At 44.4% G+C, this 24,545-nt stretch overlaps 1 protein-coding gene across 5 annotated transcripts in view; it reads right to left on the minus strand.

Annotated features, from left to right (window-relative positions):
• Window positions 1-24,545, minus strand: part of Fam107b (family with sequence similarity 107, member B) — a 206,371-nt gene that overhangs the window by 56,193 nt on the left and 125,633 nt on the right. Inside the window, exon 1 of one of the 5 annotated variants that reach the window (NM_001025034.2) lies at window positions 14,671-14,801. The exons of 2 other annotated variants lie outside the window; for them this stretch is intronic. The gene's annotated coding sequence lies outside the window, so the exon portion shown is untranslated. Of the gene's footprint in view, window positions 1-5,830; window positions 6,010-14,670; window positions 14,802-24,545 lie in introns of those variants that run through there. 2 more of the 5 variants (NM_001401503.1, XM_063276704.1) reach the window with 2 other exon arrangements.

The following is a 24,545-nucleotide window of genomic DNA, read 5'->3' on the forward strand; positions in this document are numbered from 1 at the left end:
TCTCCAGGCCCTGCCTCCTTACGCCATCTTCTAAGGGGAGGGGGCAGGTCCTGAGACACCCCCACTGCCAGGGCACACTCTGTAGCAACTGCTGACAGGTGTGGGGTGCATCATCAGGTACAAAGGACCTGGGGGTAACACAGGCAGAGAGGTGGCTTGATCCCAGCAGCTACAACGGAGAAAGCTGAACAGCCTGTCCCAAACCATCCACTAACTCCCAGGGAGCCTGGCTGCCGTCTGGGCTTCTCTTTCAAGCACACTCACTGTACTGCTGCTCTGTGCAACCATTGAAGAAGAGATGGGAAGAAACAGGAAGGGAGGGAGGGAGGGAGGGAGGGAGGGAGGGAGAGACTGCACGTGAACTTTGGTCACATTGTGCCCACAATAGTAGCTATTTCAAATGACACCGACTTTTCAGGGGAAGCACATTATACATCTACACAGAGATGTCCACAATGACATTCTTCACTTTGTCCAGGACACAGGGATTTTCATATCTCTACCTTGGATGCTCATAACCTGTGCTCACTTAAGACTGAGGGGTTTTGTGCTAGGAGTATGACAGTCTTAAAATCTCATTGATACCCACCAGGCTCCTTAAAAGCCTGACTTTTCACTACCCTCTCAGGAGTACCCACTTAGGAATGCTGGTGTCGGGTTTCCACGGCCTTCACCCTTGTACACCTTCATTACGACGCTTCGGGAAGGTTGCCAAAACCCTAGTCCAAGAAGAGAAGACGCGTGGACATTCCAATATCACAACCAGGCCACCTTTAAAACTCTCCAGGGAACATGACAAGATGAAAAGCCAGGTGAAGAGAGGAGCAGAGGCTGCCCTCTCCATCCCTGTGTCACATGAGACAAGATGCCTGACTAGAACTCAGTTACAAGGCTGCAGTGCAATTCGGACTAAGCATAAAGGTTTCCTGTTTTCTTCTAGAAGTCTTGTGGAAACACCTAAAGACCTTCCAACAGAGTGTGGGGTTTGGATAAGTATGGTATACACCTACAATAGAATACTATCCAGCCTATGGTATACCTCAACCTGAATCAACCTTGAAGGGAAGAATCCCATTGCAGTGGGGCCAGTGTTACACAAACCACATTTCTATGAAGTAACCACGAGGCAATTCACAGACTCAAAGGAAAGAATGACGGTTAAAAGAGGCTGCAGAGAGAGGAAAAGGGGACTTCCCAGTCAACACCCATAAAGTTTCAGTCAATCGATCATTGCTAGAGAGTAGCTGTTCAGGGCCGAGCCTGTGGTCAGCAGTAACATACATGACCCAGGCACCCTCCTGTCCCTGCCTCGCTGGACCTAAATTGCAGTCATATACTGCCCAGCAGTTTCTTACATGGATGCTGGCAATCTGAACTCAAGGTCCCATGTTTGTGCAGAAAACGCTTTACCAGCTGAGCCATTCTCAGTGTCCTGTCATGGAAAACTTTTAAGTGTACTTTTGCAAGGCCCTAGACACTTGACAGGAAAGCACCAACAGTCATTGGCCAAGACTCAGGGACCATGCTTTGGGATGCCACTGCCTCAGGATGGTCTTTATCACACATCACAGGAGGTCAGTATTAACCAAATTCACGTTAGCCTCACAAATTAGAAAAGTTCACAGGGGTTACGTGACTTACTTAGAGGTCATCAAACTGTATCTGTTTTCTCTCCTGTTAGAGAGAAGTCTTAATAACTCATCCTTAGGAAGCTTACAGAGGCCCAGCAAATTCCCCAACTAAAGCTTTCTGTGTCTCGTCACCAGCAAGGGCTTCATCAACAGCAGCACAAGGAGGGGGACTGAGGAGAGCCTCCTTAACCCCTGTGGCATGTGGCATGTGGCATGTGGCATGTGGCATGCTCTACTGTACTCCATACCTGTGCAGTGTGGAGTGAGTATTACTGTCACCAATGCCACTGTAGGTGTCCTTCGTGACCACACATTAAGTGTGACACTGACACACACACACACACACACACACACACACACACACACACACTCCACCACAGAGGGCGACCAACCACAGGCCCAGCTGTACAGCTGCTTGTGGTCTGATACTCCACTTTGAGTGACATCTTTGGTAGAACTGCCCTGCATTCCTCTGATGCAAATGCAGCCCCAAGCCCTCTTCCTTCCTGTATTCCAACTGGGTTTGGGAATACCCTCAAGCCAGTATCTATTTTTCCACAAGCTCCTCTAGCTACCTCTTCATCTGTAATAGAATTTCCAGAAATGGAGGAAAATGCAGCTGTAGTCAGCTGATCTCTGTGTAACATCAGACACAGGTATTCATTTCTCAGAATCTCTGACAGTCAGGACACCATGTCACTACAGCAACTAACTCCGAGGCCTGCTGGACGTGAGGTTTACCCTCAGTGGGGACAATAAAAACATACTGACATTTTTCAGGCAGTTCTCAATCCTGAACTAGAAACTGTCCCAACATCCCAGCCAAATCCTAGACAAAACAGCAGTCCACCTCACCAGTCAGTCCAATTAGCCCCAGCCAGCCCTGGGCAATGCATGCTCACAGTCCCAAGTGTCTGCCTGACATCAGACCTTACGGGGTTAGCATCTTATTCCCCATTCTTCCCTGTGGTTTCTCTCACTCTTCCTAAAGCAACTGAAATCAAAAAGTGCTAATTCTATTCACGGCTGAAAGTAACAGCCATTAAATAATGTGGGGTCAGTTTGTACAATTCTTAGAATATCACTCTTACCTACTCTGCCACAAGAGCCAGTGCCTGACCCCTAAGCATCTACTCAATGCCTCCCCCAGCAACCTCAGAAACAGCCCCATCGATTTACCATGTCCGAAGGTAATCCAAGTCAGTTTCGCAGATAAATGTATTCTTTCCCGGACGAGGAACTGAACCCGTGGATAAAGCATCCATCCCTTTAAGTGCACTCAGAGTGCACACTCAGGGTGAGGAAAAGTTCAGAGGGAAAAGGCCCAGCATTTCCACAGAAAGGAAAAGAGAAAATAATAGATTGTTTCAAGCAGGAAAAGCAAGAACAGGCAGATTAGGCAGGGGAAGACACGAGGATATGAGAGTTTCTGTGGGACTGCCTCAGGCTAGCCGTAGTTATAGAAATATACACAGATCTTCACTCTGCAGTGACTTTCCACGTACGGAACCAGTGAGCCCCAAAGCTGGTCAGTTTCTCTCCCCAGCACCTCTTCCTGACTCACCAAGTATACATGGACTTCCACAAACATCTTAAAATCCAGATCTCACTGAACCAAGCCTCCAAGTTCTCAATCCACTCCTGCACACTGAGTGCTAGAAGAAAGGGCTTTTAGACATTAACAACACCAACTACCCCACAGTGCTCATCTGTGCCACCCCCTGCCCCCCAAGTGAAAGGAAAAGTCTTCTACCCCTCAGTCGTCACAGAAAAACAAAAACAAAACCAGGAAAGAAAAAAAAAACCTTCCTTTAATTGCAGTATTTCTCACAAAAAATCAGAACAATTATGAATTAGTAACAGCACCTCTTTTCCTTCAAGTCAGGAATGTAATTTCTCTGAGTGTGTCTCTCTAGTACAAAACAAGTCTTTCTTTTATCTACTTCAGGAATGGGCTCTCCAGTCCTACATGGCAACAGAACAGAAGGGCAAGCCTCCTAAACCCTGACCTGAGCCGGCTGTCCTGCTCACACTATCCGAAGCACTCAGAGGGGAGGAAATGAGGGCTGAGCACACTGCTGTTCCCTGCAGGACCTTCCGTCCCACCCTATGCTGGAGGGAAATGCATGACTAGGGAAGCAACAGCGATCACTACCAAGGGGCTAGCCAGCCGTTCTGCCCTCCACCTAGGGGACAACGCTGCAACTACTCCAAGTGTGCATGCGGACTAAGGAACCCAAAGGGCGGGTGACAAACTCCAAATGGAACCTGAGAGCACACCCCACAACCTCCCCCTGTGCTGTGTCCTGACTTCAGAAATGACTGTGTCATCTCCTGAGCACCCTGCTCTAAAGGGGTGTCTCAAACGTTCACAAGGGGAAAGTGTAAGTAGTGACAGACATGTCCACTGTCGAGTGCATAGCTGAGTGGCCTTTTAGTTTTAGACCCTCAAAACTCTTCACTGTGTAATGAAAACATACTTACTTTCCCAACACAAACTCTGTCTGAAATGTGCGTGGGCCATACAGAAAACCTCTGCTCGTCTTTCTACAAAGCAACTCTGTCCACTCTGTGCTTCTCATGAGTCTCAGAATAGATTTTTCAGTAAGATCTACTTTCCCAAACAGTCCCAAGCTACTCCTAATATCCAAAATATATAGATATAGATATAGACAGATAGATCTAGATATATATGTGTGCACATATACATACATGCATGTATATATATGTGTGTGTACGTGTGTGTATATATATAAAGTCATTTTTGAGTCCTCTCCAGTGACGTGCAAAGCACATTACTTTTCCTTCATCTTCCTTCCTCTCCCTTCTGTAAATAGTAACTGGCAAAGCTCTAAAAAAAAAATATTCCAAAACAAGTTGTTGGTCTAATCCTCTATGAAAGTGGCAAAGGGAACATTGCAAAGTTATCACTATTAAATGTCATACTTTAGATACGTATAAAGGTTAGGAATTAATAATGTGTTCATTTAGTCTCAGTCTCTCTCTCTCTCTCTCTCTCTCTGTCCACACACACACACACACACACACACACACACACACACACCCCTGCCACCACTGAAGCAATTACACCTTCATCTTCAGTTTATGTTTGGGTGGTGGCCACATGAGTGACCTATCCTCTGTTTTTTTTTTTCAAATATATATTTTCAAATATATATATTTTACAAATATAAAGGATTATAGAATTCAAAGTATAAAGCCTGAAACTACAAGCACTAAGAAACCATGCCTAGACAGGCATCTCTGACAGGAGTTAAAGCACCTTTAACAGCTAACATGTCTAAATGATGAGGTATCATACCTGGAGAAAGACAGGAGCTTACCTGTTAGGAAGGAGACTCAAATTCAGAAAGTCAATTCAAATATGCCTCCTTCTATTCTCATATTGGTTCCTCCAGAACCAGACCCATTCTGAGTAAGTAACTTCACTTAGCAGTCCTGGACAAAAATCTTTCTAAGAAGGAACTGGTATAGTTGGTGTGTGCACTTCATCCTCTCAACGGGAACCCTCTAAATCTTAAAGAGAGCGGGGACGCTTCACTTCCAGCACACACGTCAAAACTTGGCTCTCAGGAGGCAATCACGGAACCCAAAGAAAATGTGGGGACTTCTGCGCAGACATCACCCAACCTCCTGTCTTTACCGGACTCAAAGAGGCACAGCAGAGTCCGACACAGAAAAGTTACTTGCAGACAGGAAACAGTGTCACTACCACCTTTCAAAGCAGCACGACCCCGCCTTTGTCTGCCGGGTAGGAGCCGGCTTCGGGACGCTGACCCCATCCTGCCGCCGGGGCAGGCAAAGCGGGCATCTGGCCGCCGGCAGCGCAGCCGCTGCAGCCTGGGTCCAAGGTCTGGGTCTGCTGGGCCGAGGATGCAACAACGAACCAACCGAGCAGCAGCCTGGACTCCCCCCTCTCCAGGGGGCCCCTCCGCCTCAGCGCCCCTCGATCGGGGCCGCCGCCCGGGCCCTGCACCCTCGACCTTCCCAGGCAGCGCAGGGCCCCCAAGCTCCCCGTCGCCCGCCTGCGCCCGAGGGACCGCATACCCCAGCCCGCTCTGCAGGCCAACGACAGGGTCCCCTGGGCCGGGGTCCGGCACGCGTCGCTTTCTCCCGGCGGGCGGCCGCCTCGCAAGCCCCTCGTCTTTGTGTGAGAAGTAAGTGTGGGGCCAGCCTACCTCGCACAAAGGCGCGCTGCTCCCTGGCGCGCTCCGCTGCTGGCGTTGGTACCCGGCACCTTGGCCACCGAGGTGGAGAGAGGGCGGTTCCGACAGCGGTTGCAACGCCCGAGTACGAAGCCCGTCCGGCTCAGGGCGGCTCTCGCACCCGGCGGCCTCGCGCGTCAGAATTAAGTGGCGGGGCGGGCCGGGGGCGGGGCAGGGCCGCTGAGTCATCAACGGCCACGCCCCAAGTTCTAGGCCACGCCCCCGAGGGTCCGACCACGCCCCCCCGAGCGTTCCCCTTTCCTTGGCTGGTGGACTCAGATGAACGCTGTGGATCCATAGTCAGATGGCAAGGGCCTCTGTTGTGTTGATTTCCTTTCGTTCGCTTGGGAACCCAGGAAGGGAGCAGGAAAGTAGAAGGAAACATTGTCACCTGCCTAACGGAAGGGGACAGCTGCAAGTTCACTGGGCCCAAAATTTAAAATTCATTATGCACCTGCTCATCTTTCTGTCTCTGCTTTATATGTATATCTCTATGTCTGTCCCTCTGTTTATCTTTCTGTCTGTATGTCTCTCCTCTCTGTCTCTGTGTCTTATGACTTTCTGTATGTATCTGTAGCTCCCTAGCTCTGTCTCTGTGTGTCTGTGTCTCTGTTTCTGTGTATCTCACTTTGTTTCTCTGTGTTCTCTCTGTTCTCTCTCCTCTCTTCTCTCTCTTTCTCGCCAGTCTGTTGAAATCCTGCCAAATATTTTTTTTTTTTTGGGAAGGAAAACTACAAAGGAGTTTGTTATAATTACACAAGTTAAAGTCAGCTGAGGGCTCAGAATCCATTAACCCACGTTTTCCTCCCTCCCTCCAAAGGGCAGTTGGAGATTTAAGTCAAGGAAGGACTGATCTAATCTTTTTAAGAAAAATCTCTCTAGTTTTCATTCTCTAGCTCTCCCACATTGTTTCCGTGCCCTGCCCAACAATTCTAAGGGTGCCATCGACATGAATCACAAGTTCAAAAGCAGGGCCAGTCTCAGGGCGAGAGCAAGGCCAGCAGGCTGTTGGATTCTATACCAAAAGCCTTTTAATTTTCTTGGCAACAGATGACTAAGGATTTATTAGGAAGCTTTTCGGACTCAAAGAACTTAGGGGGTGGGAGTGGGGATGCTGTCAATGGATTTCAGTGAGCAAATTACCTATTCCAAAGTTTTCAGTCTTACAGAGCACCCTTCGGGGTGTCTTGGGCATTCTCCCAATCCAGAAGCAATAGAACAGCTAACCCCAGGATTTACATTACTTCGCATTGGAATAAATCCAGCGTGTAGCAATGATAACTTTGCAACACGCCTTTGCCGCTTTCTCTTAGAGTTAAGCCAACAATTTTCTCAGCCGTCCCAGTACAAGGGGCACGCTTCTTGTGCTTCACTCAGGGTCTCCCGCATGGCACTTCTCTCCATGATGGCTCCCTAGTCTCCAAACAGAGGGACCCAGCCTAGACTCCTCCTCCTCCTCCTCACACTGTTGTCAACTCCTAAGTTCCAACAAGATGAGCTAGCCCCTCCCCCACCTCCTGCAGTGCCTGCTACAGGGCTCTGTGGCCACATTATGGTAGGGGTGTTCTACCCAGTCCTAGTTGCCATCGTGTCAATGTCCCCAGCTGCTTTCTGGGTGAACTTTTCAATCAAAACTGCTCTGCTGCTGCTGCTGCTATAACTATCATTTTACCTACTTTTTGTTGTGCCATTTTGACAAAACACCTGAGAAAAACAAGGGAAGGAGGGGTTTATTTGGGCTCACAGTTTCGCAAGTGTTTGTCCTTCCTGGTGGCCAGTGTATCCAATGGGAACTTTACAAATGAGTGGCCAGGAGCAGACAAGAAGGGGGGAGGGGGAAATGAAGAAGAAGAAGAAGAAGAAGAAGAAGAAGAAGAAGAAGAAGAAGAAGAAGAAGAAGAAGAAGAAGAAGAGAGGAGGAGGAGGAGGAGGAGGAGGAGGAGGAGGAGGAGGAGGAGGAGGAGGAGGAGGAGGAGAAGAGGAGGGGGAGGAAAGAAGAAGAAAAGAAGAGAAAAAAGAAAAGAAGAAGAAGAAGAAGAAGAAGAAGAAGAAGAAGAAGAAGAAGAAGAAGAAGAAGCAGCTGCCAGTTATTTCAAAAGCCCACTGCTAGTGATCTATACCCTGAAAATACTATGGCCCCCGAAACACCACCACTGGCGTGGACCACACCTTGAGAGCGTGAACCTCTAAAGGGCATTATAGATCCAATGTCTAATGTTTAGCAGGTTCCCAATTCCTTCTACAAGGTGAAATTTAAACTGCTCAGTGCAGTCCTCCAAAGTAAAGCGCCCTTCCCCAAACCCACCTTGAACCTTGTCCATGCTCCTCCTACACCCTCTAGGCACGCTGCTCAGCCACTGTGCCTGCTCTGTGACTATCGACAGCAGGATTCTGCCTCGGCCTGGTTACCTCTAACCACTGCCAGCATCCAAAAGCCTCCCTGAGTCTAAGGCTCCTCTGAAAAGCCTCCCCTGACCTGCACTAGCTGAATGGGTTCATTCTCCCCATCTGTACGGAGCACAGCACTGTAATTATCATGTTGTTAATGTGCGTTCCCTGAGTGCATTTTGCGCCTGACATATATACTTATCTATATGTCCTCGGGCTTAATTTAGCATGTGCCATATAAGAAGTGCCAGGGTCTAGATTGTATGCTCTCCATAGCATACAAATTGAAATCCTAACTACCCCTATCCCAATAGAGCAGTGGTTGCCAGTAATCCCTATATAGAGGTAATTACGGTAAATGGGATCATACGGTTTTATATATGTGGCTCACCTGTTGCTGAAACAGGATGCCTGGAAGAAGCAATTTCAGGAAGATGTATTTATATTTGATACACATTTCAAGGGGACATAAATACATTATAAGAAAGGCACGTGACAGGACTGAGGTGGCTGCTCACATTGTGCCAACCATGAAGAGGCAAAGAGAGATGGATGTTGTTGCTCAGTTCCCTTCCTCCCTTTTATGTGGGCCTAGATCATAGCCTGTGGAACAGCACCAGCCACATTTCAGGTGGGGCTCCTCACTTCGATTAACCTAATCATTATAACATCTGTGAGCAGATGTGCCTCAAGGCTTGTCTCTGATGATTCTAGACCCTGTCAAGCTGACAGTCACTATTAACTATCAGGATGATCTTATAGAAGGAAAGTGATGAGCCCCAATCTCTCTCTCTCTCTCTCTCTCTCTCTCTCTCTCTCTCTCTCTCTCTCTTTCTCTCTCTCCTCTCTCTGTCTCTCTCTGTCTCTGTCTCTCTGTCTCTCTCTGTCTCTCTCTGTCTCTCTCTCTGACTCTCTCTGTCTCTGTCTGTCTCTCTCTATCTCTCTCTCTGTCTCTCTCTGTCTCTGTCTCGCTGTCTCTCTCTGTCTGTCTCTCTGTCTCTCTCTGTGTGTCTCTCTCTGACTCTCTCTCTCTCTCTCTCTCTCTCTCTCCCCCCTCCCCCTTCCTCTGGCACACAAGGACACAAAGAGAAGGCAGCCATTCAGAAACCAGAACAAGAGGCCTTACCAGAAAACAACCTTCCTGGCATCTCAAGATTCCACCTTACATTCCAGCCTCCAAAACTGCATCCAAACAAAAGAAAGAGCCTTCTGTATACATCGCAGTCTGTGGCATTCTTGTACGGCAGCCTGATCAGATGACATAAGCATTATTTGGACTCTCAGTTCGGTAAGGTACTACCCTGCCTGTCTGTGCACCGGACTTGTCCCTCCAAAACAAACTGGACCAACTTCCAGGAGGCCAAACCACTGGGTAGACTGCCTGAAGGTGATTAGTGACCACACAGTCTTTCCCTTCCCTGCCCTCTCAGAGAAATGGAAACATATGGTTTGTTCGGCCATCTGAGATGATAAAATAAATGCCTTCAGAGCCTGCCCTGTGGTATCGGGTCCCACATTTCCTTTAACCCCAAACAAATAAGGGTGAGAGCAAATATTCACTTTGATTTTTAAAATTCAATCGGCAGCAGGCAATACTCTTGTATGAAATCCACTTTTGGAAGCTCAATGTCTCAGAACCCTGGGGAACCAGAGGGTTTTGATCCAGGTAAGCTCAACTAAGCTAATTTAACTTGGTTCTCCCTGGAGCCATTGCGGGCAAACCCTGGAAATAAGGGTTTTAATGTTAGAAGCGTTTATGTTCACGCCTTCATAACATCCATCACAGTGCCTGCACCACAGTTAGTGTGACCAGGGCTTGCTGCACGGGTGAACCTGGAACTTCTGAGGACAGATGGACGTCCCAGAGTACCCACTCCACGGGGGTTCCACACTCCACTGCTGAGTCTGAACGTTGGCATGACCCTAGGAATTGTCAGGGAAACCAAGGACATTGAGCTACACTTAGACTTTCATTTATGGCTGACTTGATTTTTTATCAGGGCATGGGAGGCCTTGGCAGACCGGCTGTCACCAAATAAAGCGCAAGAGAAAAACTCCTCTACAGGGCATCCTGAGTCACCTAGTCCATCATGATGACAAATACTATAATCTTCCATTACGTCATCATCCAACTTAGCACTCATCCATGAAGTCACCTGTGAACGTGACATTAGTCTCGTGCTTTTGCTGTGATGGGAGGAAGGAACTTCAAATTGATTCCTGAAGAAAACTAAAGAAAGATGATGTGAGCATCTCGGGGCATAAAGTAGTAGAGCAAAATCAATCTGGACCAAGACATGCTGGGTTCTGTCCTCTTTGTTTGGTCATTGTCTTTATGTGTCATCTTGAAACCCGTACTTGGTATCCTTACCGTCATCTGAGGAGGGGGCTCTGAAGAGACAAGGTGAGCATAACTGTGCCCTAAAAGAAACTAATCCTTGTGTATGTACAAATCTTCACTCTATCTCATATGAGTGAATAATTCATTCAAAAAATAAAATAAAATTTTCATTTTGAAGCCATGACTTTTATTCATGTCATATTCTGATGTCTACATCCATTATCTAGTGCATTATAATAATTATGTCAAACTTTGGGTCTTAAAGATGAGTAATTTGCTCATACTGCTGTGACAGCATAGACAAGGCTCAGCTGAGATGCCTCGATCCTGTTCCGTGTAGCCTCTGTTTGGCTCTGTCATTGGAGGTCAGCCAGCGATTGGCTTGTCCTGAGTAGCCTTGAAGGCCAGAAGCTGACTAATGCTGTCAACTTGGATGCTTCTGACCTGTTCACTAGGTCCTCAGCATGGTCTTCTGAACTCTTCACTGGTGATAGAGTCTTTCTCCCCAGACTACTTTGGAATATGCATAGCAATCCCAAGACCTTCTCTAGCTGTAGATCTCTTTGTGTAGCAATCTGATAGAGGCAATTCCTCAGTTGAGGACCACTCTTCCCACGTGACTCCAATTTATGTCAACTTGACAAAGACTAAGCAACAGGACAATGGAGGGAAACAGTCTCCAGAAATGTAATTAATAAACAGCCCCTAATCATTTGCCATTGTACATTAAACCCATAAGATTGGTTCAACAATTTATTGTTGGCCTTACCTCCTAAACTGAGAGACCAGGGCTGGAGAGATGGCTCAGCGGTTAAGAGCACCCGATTGCTCTTCCAGAGGTCCTGAGTTCAATTCCCAGCAACCACATGGTGGCTCACAACCATCTGTAAAGAGATCTGATGCCCTCTTCTGGTGTATCTGAAGACAGCTACAGTGTACTTATATATAAACTGAGAGACCAACAAAAAGATTAAATTTCTATATATTTGTTTCTTATTTAATCACAATGAGAAAGGAGCTAAGGAAGAAAGGCCTTAGAAAGGACATAAGCTAAGGTCAACTGGGTAAAAGCCAGTTGATATCTAAAGTTCATTCTATGGCATATTAAATACCAAAATTGTTAGGCAAAGCACTGGATGGAGACTAAGTGGTCTAGAAAACCACTCATATCCCTCAGTCCAGATCCAGCCTAGCTAGTTTCTCTGCTACAACACACACACACACACACACAACTCGAGATATTGACAGGGTTTATGGCCACCCTCCCACACCCACCCAGTCATGGAGCCTAAAGTCTTCTTCTAAAGCTCATTTGAATTGGTGCAGAATTTCCTGCCTGTAGTTGTAGCACTAAAGTTCTTGGGGTTGTGTTTGTTTTTCTAGTTGTCAAATGGGAGTCATTCAAAGCTCCTCAGATCTGCCCACGTGCTTCAATGCATAGCCCTTTCCACCACTAAGCTAGTGGTGACTTGCAAAATTCTTCAGTACTTCTAATCAGTGACCTCCATTTCAGCCTCTAACGAAAGGTCAGATCATCTCTGTGTCTTATAACCAATCAATATGAGGCCCTCCCCTGAATCTTCAAAATCCCGTCACAAGATGAAATGATTTGAAAATTATTTGAGCTGTGTCTTCCCAAAAAGCTCATGAGCTGGAAATGTAGCAGTGGGAGACTGTGGACCACTAAAAGATGGAGCCCCATGAGAAGTCCTTAGGTCATTGGGAGCCTGCCTTCAGAAGAGATTCTGTGAGTCCAGCCTCTCTGACCTACTATTTCAAGATGTGATCTCTTCCTTCCACACATAGCCCAGGTTTTGGTGACATTTAGTTAGCATTATCTCTAACAGAAATCAATCTGAGCCCAATCAATCCTGAACTTTTAGCTGATAAACCCCTGAAGTAAATAAAACTTTTTTTCATAAAATCATCCTGTCTTAGATATTCCACTATAATAATGCAAAACTAATACACAACAGGGCATAGTTTATGGTAGAAGAAATGGAGAAAGATATGGGTGCCCTATAGGCCAACAATCTTGGAGGACACTTTAGAATTCCATCCACACAATTATGCACATGGGTAGGTGGGTACAGAGGCAGACAGACATTCTCTAGTATAGAATTTCTAGAACTTGGGCAAGCCACTTTGGTCAGTTGGTAAGGGTGTTTGCTGCCAAGCCTGACAACCTGAGTTTGATCCTTAGAACCTATATGGTGGAAGGAAAGAATTGCCTCCTACAAGCTGTCCTTGTATGCCATGAGCACACCCTGGCATCCGTGCACATAAAATAAATAAATATCATAAAATGTTCTACATTAAGTAAAGAACTTGAGGTCAAGCAGAAGAAGGGAGCCCTGGAGATGTATCCTACACAGAGTTCAGCAGTTACTTGGGTAGACCAGAAAGCCAAGGGCTTAGAATGCTTGTGGTGGTGATAATTGTTCAGATGTGTATTCAGTCACCCAGATTCCACAGTTGAATATGCCATAGTGTTCACTGAGCCCTGGTGACCTCAATACTGAAAAATGGGAAAAGAAAAACAAAGTTAAGAATATTTCACCCTAATTTTATCGCTTAAATAGCAGAGTGATGTGAATACATTGTGTTCCGCTTCTTTCGGTTGCCTGTTTGACACAGTTATTACGTAACTGTAACCCAATAGTCTATCACCCTGGGACTTCATTTATAGAACTCACTTGTGGAATATTTTGTAAAAAGTTCTGGGGCTTGTTATGCAAAGACAGTACACTCATGTCTTCCAAAGTGAGGGATTTTCTAGGTTAGATTAATTGAGGTGGGAGGAATCATCCTAAATGTGGGTGTACCATTCTATGGCCTGGGGTCCTAGACTGACTGAGTAAGAAGAAAAAAACCAACTGAGCAATTGTTTGATCTGACTATGAGCCAAACAAACCCTTCTTTACTTGAGTCACCTCTGTTGGGTGCTTTGTCACAACAAGAAAACAGGTAGCTAATTCAGAAGGGATGGCTTATCCTATAAGCCAGATATCATAAGCTAGTACATTAAATGATCTCTTTCAAAGGAATAGAAACATTCCGTTAAATGTGCCTGTAGTATATTAACAAAAATGATAATAGCTAATGGCATGACAGCAAAACCAAATATTCTCCCAGTAGGACCCACCCACCACAGAGCACTTCCCAACTCCCTGCCTGACTGCCCTAAGCTGACTGAAAACATCATGGTTTCTAGAGAGCTGAAGAACTAAATTTCAAAAACTGTATTCTACGTGTTTCTTAAAACACTTCATTTCCTTTTGAGAAAACGCGTGCCCTATACTGCTTGGAGTTTTAAAATCAAAGGGGCTCCATAAAATCCTGGTTCTGATTTGTGGCTACCATAAAGAATCAAGAGAAACAGCTGTTAGCCACATAAACAACTACCAAATGGTGCAAAGTTCTGAGTTTCACATCTTTTTCTTTACGTGAATCTAAAACCAGAAAAGAAGGATTTCCTGAGGTCTTCCTGTGTGTTTAAAATGAAAAATCTATTTAAAAAAAAAAACAGTGGGGGTGGTGCTCAACTGCTCATCCTGTCAAAAACATTAAGATAGCTAACAGGAGAGGTTAATAGATAATTGAGCTGTTTCTACATCTGAACGGTGACGTTCATCCCTCTGTGACTCTTGCTTCACATGACTAGCACGGAGGACATTCATATCACAGAGGAGTTTCTATGATCTGTTCCAGTTTGGTTTTCTTCCCCTTGACATTCGTTGTAAATCCATTTCAGTCAGCAGGAATATCCCTCAGAATGTCTGGATAGGTAATAACTAGCCCACTGCCATTTTCTTTGTCCATCTCCCTTGGGTTTGGTATAATCAAGCCAGTTCATGGAGTGAGAAATACAAGCTAGCCCAGGACTAAGGAGATGAGTTCATGCAGGAGCTATGGGCTCAGCTGTGAGGAGTGTTCCCTCAGCTCCCAGCTTGCGTGCTCAGGACTGCCTGTAACTCTAGCTCCAGAGGATGGGACACCCTCTTCTAGCTTCCAACAGCACCTACACACACATGGTGCACACATGCATACACATAAGTGTAAATAAATAAATAAACAAACTTACAGAGATCTGTTTGTTTCTGGTTTCAGCTCTGCCACTGAGTGACTGGTATTTAACTCACTGTGAACTTCGTCTTGCTCTAGACCCAACAAGTGACTCCTCCTATGTACAAAACGTTCCACAGTAGTGTTGCCATCAGACTTGGTTGGGGAGCGAAGCTGTTCGATCTACTGGACGTTTACTAGCCAAGTCCAAACTGCAGAGAAGGTGAAATCTTGCCAGAAAAGGTTTTCTTATTAACTCAGCTTAGAGAAGCATGTCTCCCACATTTAAACCGCTAATGATTACTAGATTTTTAAAGTCCTTTCCCACTGATAGCATTCTCCTGTCTGCTCTAGCAGCTGTAATACGAAACAGAGCTCTAACTAAGGTCCGAATTCACGGGATCGCACTAGGAGGGACATACATTAGAGGAAACGATGAGGGTCAGAGTCTAATCCAGGTTCACCCATGCAGACTCATCCCAGACATTTGCCAGCAGTGCTCGGGACATGCTGCCCTGTCCTCAACTTGCAGCCTGTCCCATGACTTCCTCCTCTAAATCAACAGCTGAAAGTCACTGCAGGCCTCAGAGATAGACGCCTGCCCACCTGCTTTACTCAGCTCGAGTTTCTTCACAACTGTCGAAACCATTTGTTATCATCAACACCATTCATATAGGAGTTCACGGAGGGAAAAGAGAAAGACTAAAGTTATCGTAGGCACTGTCGTGTTCTGTGAGAGTCCCAGAGACTTGATACATTTCTGTCCAAAATAATGAGAAATAGAGAGATAGAGACAAAACAATGCACAGAAAGGGAACAAGTTTTTTTTTTTTTTTTTAAGAAATAGAAATGAAAAGGAAGGAAACAGCTACAGATACCCACAGCCAGGAAAGAGAATACGGAAATAGTCTGACTCACTTGCTCTGGGAACTGACATGAAGTAGACAAATGGAACTTGGCTGTGCACGAAGCAGGAAACCTGCAGACCTCTATAAACTTTCAATGAACGTGTCAGCAATTAGAGTTCACTCACAGAACCGTAGCACTGCAAAAAACAACTTCTGCACTGGTTGTTGTTTGGTTGTTTGGTTTTTGTTGTTGTTTTCGAGACAGGGTTCTTTGTGTAGCCCTGGCTGTCCTGGAACTCACTCTGTAGACCAGGCTGGCCTGGAGCTCACAGAGATCTGCCTGCCTCTGCCTCCCAAGTGCTAGGATCAAAGGTGTGTGCCACTAAGATGTGTTTATTCTCAACTTGCTGAGAGATCCTTTCAGAGATGGCTTATCAGTGTGGCTTCCCTTCTTGCCCTAGAGCCCGATTATCAAGAATACCCCCAGAGAGTCTCTTTGCCACACAAACTTTAAGACAAAACTTTGCTATCACAGGCCAGCATCTACTTAGGCAACTGTACCAAGCTACTGTTTTCTCTATACAGGTCTGGTAGTTTCCTCTCTCGCTGAAACTCTGCCTGGGAGACAGATGCCTCCTTCATGGAGGGTTATCCACTCCACCTGCCTTCCTTCCGGTTGCTCCTGGAATATGTACAGTATACACAACTCTTCAAGCCATCTTGCAAGGCAACCACATGAGCTGGCCCAATCAAGGAAAGAACTGTCTCCCCAGTTCCTCTGAGCCAGACCCCTAAGTTTTCCTTCATTCAAATCAAAAAATCCTATGGGAGGCTCAGTGGGTTAAAGGCCCTTGTCATTCTAGTCTGGCAACATGAGCTTCATCCCCAGAACCCAGCTATACGTCAGACACACTAGTGCACATCTGTAATCCCAGCACTCCTGCAAAGAGAGTTGTCACGTGACGGGAGAACTGGCTGGAGACAAATGGTTAGCTAGAGTAGATGGAGTGTGTGCACAGCAGCAGAGAGACCCAGCCTCAAAACAAGGAGAAAGAAAACCAACTCTGAAAATCTTGTCCTCTGACCTCATGCTCACAGACACATACACACAGAGATATCACACACACACACACACACACACACACACACACACACACACACACACCACATACCTGAGATCAATCAACTAATGTTTAATGATGTCAAAGTCCCTTCCTTAAGAAAGGACTGTTCTGCTGGAGGACTCTGTGCTAGACGGCTTGACTTGTATGTTTGAGTCCCCAGGACTGATGCCCAACACTGCCCAAAGCAGATGGAGCCCGTTTCTTCATTAGCCGTTGTCCTAAGGAATTGACGTTAATAGTTCCTTACTGGCTATTTAAGTGTCTCTGTGTGGAAAGGAGTAAGGTGGATCTGAGGAGAGGATTACCTCAATTCAAAAATATAGTAACAAGCCTGGCAAAGCAGCTTAGCAAGCAAAGTCACTTGTCACACAGTCTGGCCTCCTGAGCTCCAGCCACTTAACCCACATAGAGGCAGAGGGAGGGGACTGAGTCTATCAAGTTGTTCTCTGATTTCCACACACGCCCTGTGGCACGTGTTCCCTCCCACACAAATCATGCAGAGACGTACAAATACGATAATAGCAAAAATAATAAAAAGTCCATGTCTGCACTCATGAAGCTAATAAATCTAGTATATGTCCTATAACGTTTTGTTTGTTTGTTTGTTTGTTTGTTTGTTTGAGACAGGGAAACTATGTAATAGCCCTGGCTGTCCAGGACTCATAGACCAGGCTGGCCTCTAACCCTGCCTCTGCCTCCTGAGTGCTGAGATTAAATGTATGTGTCACCACAACTGGCTTCTATATTGAAATTTTGTATTACTTTTAATAAAAAAAAATGGCCTCCTCCCATTCCCAAAGTCCTCCCACTCTCTCCAAGAGGATGTTCTTTCTCCTCCCCAACAGGCCTCCCCACTCCCTGGGGCCTCAAGTCTTTCAACGGTTAGGCGTTTCTTCTCTCACTGAAGCCAGACTAGGAGTCCTCTGCTGTATATGTTTCTGGGGCCTCAGATCAGCTCCTGTATGCTGCCTTGTTGGTGGCTCAGTTATACTCGTGATTTTTGCTTGCAAATTTTAAAAGTAGATGAGGCTTAATGTCTAAATTTCCTCAAACATCAGAAGTCCGTATCAGAAGCTAGACAGACAGTTATTGAGTAGTCATTAAGACCCCATAGATGGATAATAGAGAACCAAGTGATCAAGGTTGGATCAGGAGTGTATTTAGGATGTGGGATGTTCAGTCCTTGGCACAAAATCAAACAAAAAAGTCAATATGGTAAAAGAATTTAAGATACCCCTGTGTATTGGAAAGATGCCTTAGTGCTAAAGAGCACATACTGCTTTTGCAGGAGAACCAAGTTCAAGTCCCAGCACCCATATCAGATGGCTCACAACCATTTATAACTCCAGGGACATATGATGCCTCTGGCCTCTGTGGGAACTTATATTCACATAAATATAGCTACAGAGACACACAAGACTATATATAATTTTAAAATAAAAGTAAAACTTTTGTAAAAATGTACAGTTATAAGTTGAGCAGGGTAGCTCACACCTATAATGCCAGCTCTTGGAAGGTAAAGGTAAGAAGATCAAGAGTTCAAGGTCATCCTTGCATTTGTAGCAAGTTCAAGGCCAGCTTAGACCAAGGGGGGGGGAATATATATATATACATATGTATATATATATATATTATTTCTCAATTATACAAACTAATAAAACTTAGTAGTTTATTCTTTCAAACTTTTGTAATAATATATAATAGATAATAATATAGGTTATTTTCCTGCTACATTGAGTAACAGTACTGAAAAATGTAATTTATTTTATTTCAATTCTTAAAATTTTATTTACTTTTACTTTTAGGCTTTCTTAGTTTTCAAAAACTACATTTATTTATTTATTTATTTATTTATTTATTTATTTATTTAATTGCAGGGGCCAGCATACGTGCCAGGACCCATATGTAAATGTCAGAGGACATCCTATGGAAATCAGTACTTTTATTCCATGATGTGAGTGCTGGGGATGGAACTCAGGTCACCACTGACAGCAAACACCACTACCTGCTAAGCCATCTGGTCAACCTACACATTTTTTTAAAATTATGGTTATGATCTGCTGTGGATTTCACTGGAAACTTGATTAAGCTAAACTTGGTGCTCACCACACTTACCTGCCCTGCTGGTCACAGGATCAGTTTCACAAATAACAAAAAGAACCTGATCCACTCCAAGGAGTTGTTGGAAGCATCAATGCCCAAGCCACTAACAGCAAAGGAAGAGAATGGCTGCTGTTCTGAGTTTTCTACTATTCTCAGTGCCTCACCATGACATGCAATAAACCCAGGGGACTGTTAATGATGCAGGAAATTAATATGCATGAGCTGGAACCCCACCAAGAATCCGATAGAAGGTATTGTCCCTCTGCCTAGGTAGGCCTGGTATTACAAAGTGGAAAGACCCAGTTGGCATATTGCTGGCAAGTTCCAGGCAGACTTCTTTCTTAGCTTACTGGGAAGCACAAACTTTCGCTGAGTAAGAGAAGATGGAATGACAGATACACTTGGGTTCCTTATAAAATGCAGTAAAAATAGTGGGTGAGCAAAAGTTTAAAAATAAGGGAGCAGATGGGTGGAAAAGACAGGGAGAGGAAGAGAGGAAATGGGGCAGGACAGGACAGTGAGAAGAAAAACAGGCAGGAAGTGTTAACCACAGGCATGTTTGGAGTGGGAGGGAGGAGAAGGAAATAAAGAGGCAGGAAAGGAAAAGGAAATGAGCTGGAAGAAAGACAGAGTATTTTAAGGTTTTGTGTGTGTGTGGAGGTCATGGGCTCGCTCGTTAAACTGTGAATTAAAGACTGAAGAAGGAAACTTTCCGTTGAGGGGTTCTTGCTCTGTCCCTCCCGGCCATTGTTGCACACCAAGATAACAGTATTCGCAAAGAGTGCAGTTCTGAACACCCGAAGCTGGGACTTCTGTAGGTTTAAATCCTTCAAGAACAATCCTGAAGCTACAAATATGGCCGCGTGCATGAGAGATCAAGCCACATGGGAGACGATCTGTAGGTAGACGAAAGTCAAAACCCACTGGTACTCCTAGAGAGCACGCAGATGCATAAACCCGTACATGTTCAGAGGCGGTGAAAATAGAAACAAAAACTGTCCAAAGTTGAACCAAGAATGATTTTAAGGACCTGTAAAATCTAATGAGATAGAAGCAGTAATTAAACATCTCACAAATAAAATAAACCCAGAACCAGATGGATTTTTGTGTAGAATTCTACCAGTCCTTCAAAGAAGATCATCAATGCTCCTCAAACTGTTCCATAAAATAGAAACTGAAAGAATACTTCCAAATTCTTCTTACAAAGCTAGTATTACCCTAACACCCAAACCAGACAAAGGCCAAACCATCAAAGAAAGGAAGAGAGAGAGAGAAAGAAAGAAAGAAAGAAACAAAGAAACAAAGAAACAAAGAAACAAAGGAAATTATAGAGCAATATATCTTGTGAACATAATTCTCAATAAAGATGATCTACCATAATGAGGTTGGTTTCATCTCAGAGATTCAAGGATAATTCAACACACAAAGTCAATAAATGTAATCTACCACATACATCAACTAAAGGTCAGAACCACATGATCATCTCAGTAGATACAAAGAAGGCCTGTGACAAAATTCATTTTTCATGCCTTTGTTTATAACCCGTAAGTTTAGTGTTGCCTGCATGGACATGTATGTATGATTTCTTACTGGACATGTGGGTGACTTACCAATGACTACTCGCTGAAGGAAAATGACTCCCCTTCTCCCGGCCTCTATTTATCACCAATAGTTAGTGTTTTCTTAAAGTACAATTCAACACACTTTAAAAATATATGCAGCAAAATTTATATGTTTAATGAACTATTCTATGAATGCTGACAAATGCAGACGGTTATGTAACAATAGCACAATTACCTTAGACAATATTTTATCACCTTAGAAGGCTAATTTATGCCTCTTTATGGTCAGTTCTCTTCCACTACCCCCTCCACTCCAACAGGCCCTGAAACTACTCTTCTGAGTCTTGATCCATAGTTTTTTTCCTTTCCAAAATGTTAGACTAATGGTACTTTGCAGTGGGCTTTTTTATTTAACATAATGCTCTTAAGATTTACTCATATTCCTTAATGTATCTGTAGCTCTTGCCTTGATTGCCAAGTGGTTTCCGGTGAATGGACATACCACAATTCATCCATTTATGGTTAATGCTTCAGGACTTGTTTCTAGGTTGAAGTGCTATAAACAGCTCATATATCTGATAGATATGCGTGTGTGCATGTGTGTGTGCATGTGTCTGTGTATAAGGGTCTATGATATATGTTCATGGTACATGTGCTTGTTAGGATCCGTGTATGCACATGTGTGTGTGCTTGTCAGGTGTGTTCACATCCTTTCTCGATTGCTCTCTTGTCTAGTTTTTGAGACAGGGCCTCTCACTGAACCTGGATGAGTATTGATTTGGCTAAGCTAGCTGCCAATAAGATTCAGGAGTCTATGTCTCTGCCTCATTCCCCAGTGCTGGGAATGGAAGCGTGAACCACGTGTAACTTTTCTCACGGTTTCTGAGGCTACAAACTCATCTCCTCGTGTTTGCACAGCAGGTGCCTTACCACCTGAGCCATGGCTTCAATTTCCACAGCACTGAAGGAAGAAGAATCAGTGGATTCCAGAAGTTGTGCTGAGTGCTAACTCCCAGCACCTGAGAATGTGACCTTATTTAGAAATGCAGCCCTCATAGAGGCATCAGTTAAGAGAAGGTGATTCTGGAATACAGTAGGACTTAATGTGATGGGTAGTGCTGGTGGGGGTGATAGCGGTGTGTGTGTACACATGCACCTGCACATGTGTCTGGTGTGCATACGGAAGGCACAGAACCACCTCAAGTGTCATTCCTCAGGATCTGTCCACCTTAGTTTTTGAGAAAGGGTCTCTCAATGAGACTTGCACTACGGCGGCTGATTCTGCTAGATTGGCTTGGCCAAGAGGACCCAGGGATCTTCCTGTCTCTGCCTCCACAGTGCTGGAATGACTAAAGTGCACCCCCATACCCAACTTTTCATGTAGAGGCTGGGGATCGAACTTGGGTCATCAGACCTGCACAGTAGGTCCTGAGCTAATTTCCAAGAGGAGGAAAGACAGAGAGACTACCCCACAAAGAGAATGTGTCTTGTGGCAGTGGATACAGAACTGGAATGATCTACCTACAAGACAAGGAATGCCGAGACTTGCAAGTTTGCAACAGAAGTCACAAAAGAGTGGAAAGGCTAGTTGCCTGTAAGTTTTGGAGGCTGCCTACTTTTCTAATATTTGTGAGTATGTATGGTATAGTATGGATTATGTTTTGCTTGACAAAAACCACCGAGTTACTTTCTAAAAGAACCCTTGCATAGATTCCCACCAGAAGGGTGTAAAGGATCCGGATTATAGATTTCTATATTATCAGTGCTTTCAAGCTTTTCAATTCTTGGAGGTAAGTGGTACTTTTCATTTCCCTAATATATTATGATATTAAACAAATTTTTTTTTTTTGTGAACTCACTTGCTGTCTCTAAACCAATCTGAGAAATTCTTTTTAACCACTGTTTTGGGTTATGTGCTTTCTAAAGGAGTTGTAACAGGTACTTTTTGTTTGTTTGTTTCCTCTTCTCTTCCTCTTCTTTTTTTCCCTTTGCTTTTTCTTTTGGGACAGGGCCTCACTGTGCTGCCTAGACTGGCCTCTCACCCTTCTGCCTCAGTCTGACTAGTGCTGGGATTACATAACTATGCCTTGTGTGTTAAGATCCTTAAAGGGTCTTTGCTTGTTGGTTTCTTTGTTTTTACTTCCCTGATGAATCTTACTTACTTCCTTTCTTTCTTTCTTACTTATTTTCTTACTTACTTTTTCTTTCTTTCTTACTCTTTCTTTTTCTTATTTTCTTTCTTACACTTTCTTTCTTACACTCTTACACTCTTTCTTACACTCTTTCTTACACTCTTTCTTACACTCTTTCTTTCTTGCTTTCTTGTTTTCTTGCTTTCTTACTTACTCTCTTGAGGCAGCTTTATATCTCATGGTGGTTAAGTTCAGGACAATCCTCCTGTCTCAGCCTCCCACGTGCTATGACTACAGGTGTGTGCACCAGAAACCACTCTATACATGTTTGGAAAGTATTTGTTGCTCATCTGTGACTTTTTAAAAATTATTTTCTTAGTTCCTTTTGAAGAAAAATAAACCCTTTAAGTTTGAAGTAGCATGAGTCCTCCTTTGTTGTTGTTACTGTTTGTATGTCCTCTATGAAAAAAAAATTGGCCCTGATCAATATTCCAAATACTTCTTTTTTTCTCCTAGTGTTGGAGTATTTTCCCACATTCCTATGGTGCTCAACATGGCGTCCCTCTTTTGCTGTTCCTTTCTTTCATTGTATAGTCAGTCATTCAGTGGACAAGATTTCATTTCTTAAAAGTGCCCTGCACATTGATGATCTTAGTCTAGTCGTATTGATACACACCGATCAATTGTGCAAGTGCAGGTGTACTTGGGTCAGCTTCCAGGCCGCTCTGCACTGTTCCTTATGTCTATTGAGCTGTCCTCCCATTGATACCACAGTGCTCTTTGCCTTGCTATATTGAACAACTTGAAATCAGGCCATGTGGATTGTCCACTTCTGGTGTTCAGAAGTTGTTTTTGTTGCCAAAGTTCCTTTGTCGTTCATACACAGTCCAGAGTTACATGTTTGCTTTTCCCAGTACCTGTTTGTTGATTGTTTGCTTGGTTGAGACAAATCCTCGAGACGTAGCACTGACTGTCCTGGATGGAGCTCACTATGCCAACCAGGCTGGCCTAGAATCAGAGATCTGCCTGCCTTGGCCTCCAAATGCTCAGCGCCATTTGCTAGATTTTTAATTAAATCCGTAGGTCATTATGTGGAAACTGACATCAGCTAGTATTATAACAGTATCTCCTCATATGGAAATACAGTTTTGTTTTTATTTTTTGTTGTCATTTTTGTTGTTTTTGTTTGTTTTATTTTGTTTTTGCTTTTAATTGGTTTTTTTTCTTTCTTTCCTTCTTTTTCCTCTCTAAGGCAAGACCGGATCCTAGGCTGGCCATAAGCTCACTAGATAATCAAAAATGACCTTGAACTCCTAATCTTCCTTCCTCCACCTCCCAAGTGCTGATACATCAAGCATGTACCACCATACCCAGTTTATACAGTCCTGGGGATCGAACCCAGGGGCTCATACAATGTCAAGAAAGCACTTTTCCAACTGAGCCACATCTCCGGTTCCCAGTAACTTTCCATTTAGTCTGAGCTTCTTAGGCTTCTTTCTTCTGTATTTTCTCACTTTGGGCATCCAAACCTTACACACACACATTGCTAACCTTATTCCTGAGTATTTCTTGGGTTTGCTGCTATTACAAGTAACCCATTTTTAGCTTTTCAATTTCCGTTTTGTTTTTTTTTTTTTCATGGTAGTATATTAACTAACTAGCTAGAGCAGTAGCACATCTCTAGAATACCAGCACCCAGGATACTGAGGCAAAAGGCCAGTCTGGGCTACAGAGAAAGTTCAAATCTAGCCTGAGCTGCAAGGCCCTGTCTTCAGCAGATCTGTATTTCTTTCTACAGAGCACACTTACGTCGTAAAAACTCAACAGACTCACACTACTAGTTCTAGTGGATTTCGTGATAGACCTTTGGGAAGTGTTTGTGTAGACACACATGCCATTTGTAGCAAAGATGACTCTGATCCTTGGTTTTCTGTGTTTTGTGCTTGGAATTCTTTTCAGGGTTCTCAAGGACAAGGACGATTCCTTCAGCCAGTAAGAACGATGACCATGGGGCTGGAGATGGAGAGATGGCTCAGTGGTTAAAAGCACTGACTGCTCTTCTAGAGGTCCTGAGTTCAAATCCCAGCAACCACATGGTGGCTCACAACCACCTGTAATGATATCT

This window comes from Rattus norvegicus, chromosome 17 (assembly GCF_036323735.1).
Source record: "Rattus norvegicus strain BN/NHsdMcwi chromosome 17, GRCr8, whole genome shotgun sequence".
Classification (NCBI taxonomy): domain Eukaryota; kingdom Metazoa; phylum Chordata; class Mammalia; order Rodentia; family Muridae; genus Rattus; species Rattus norvegicus.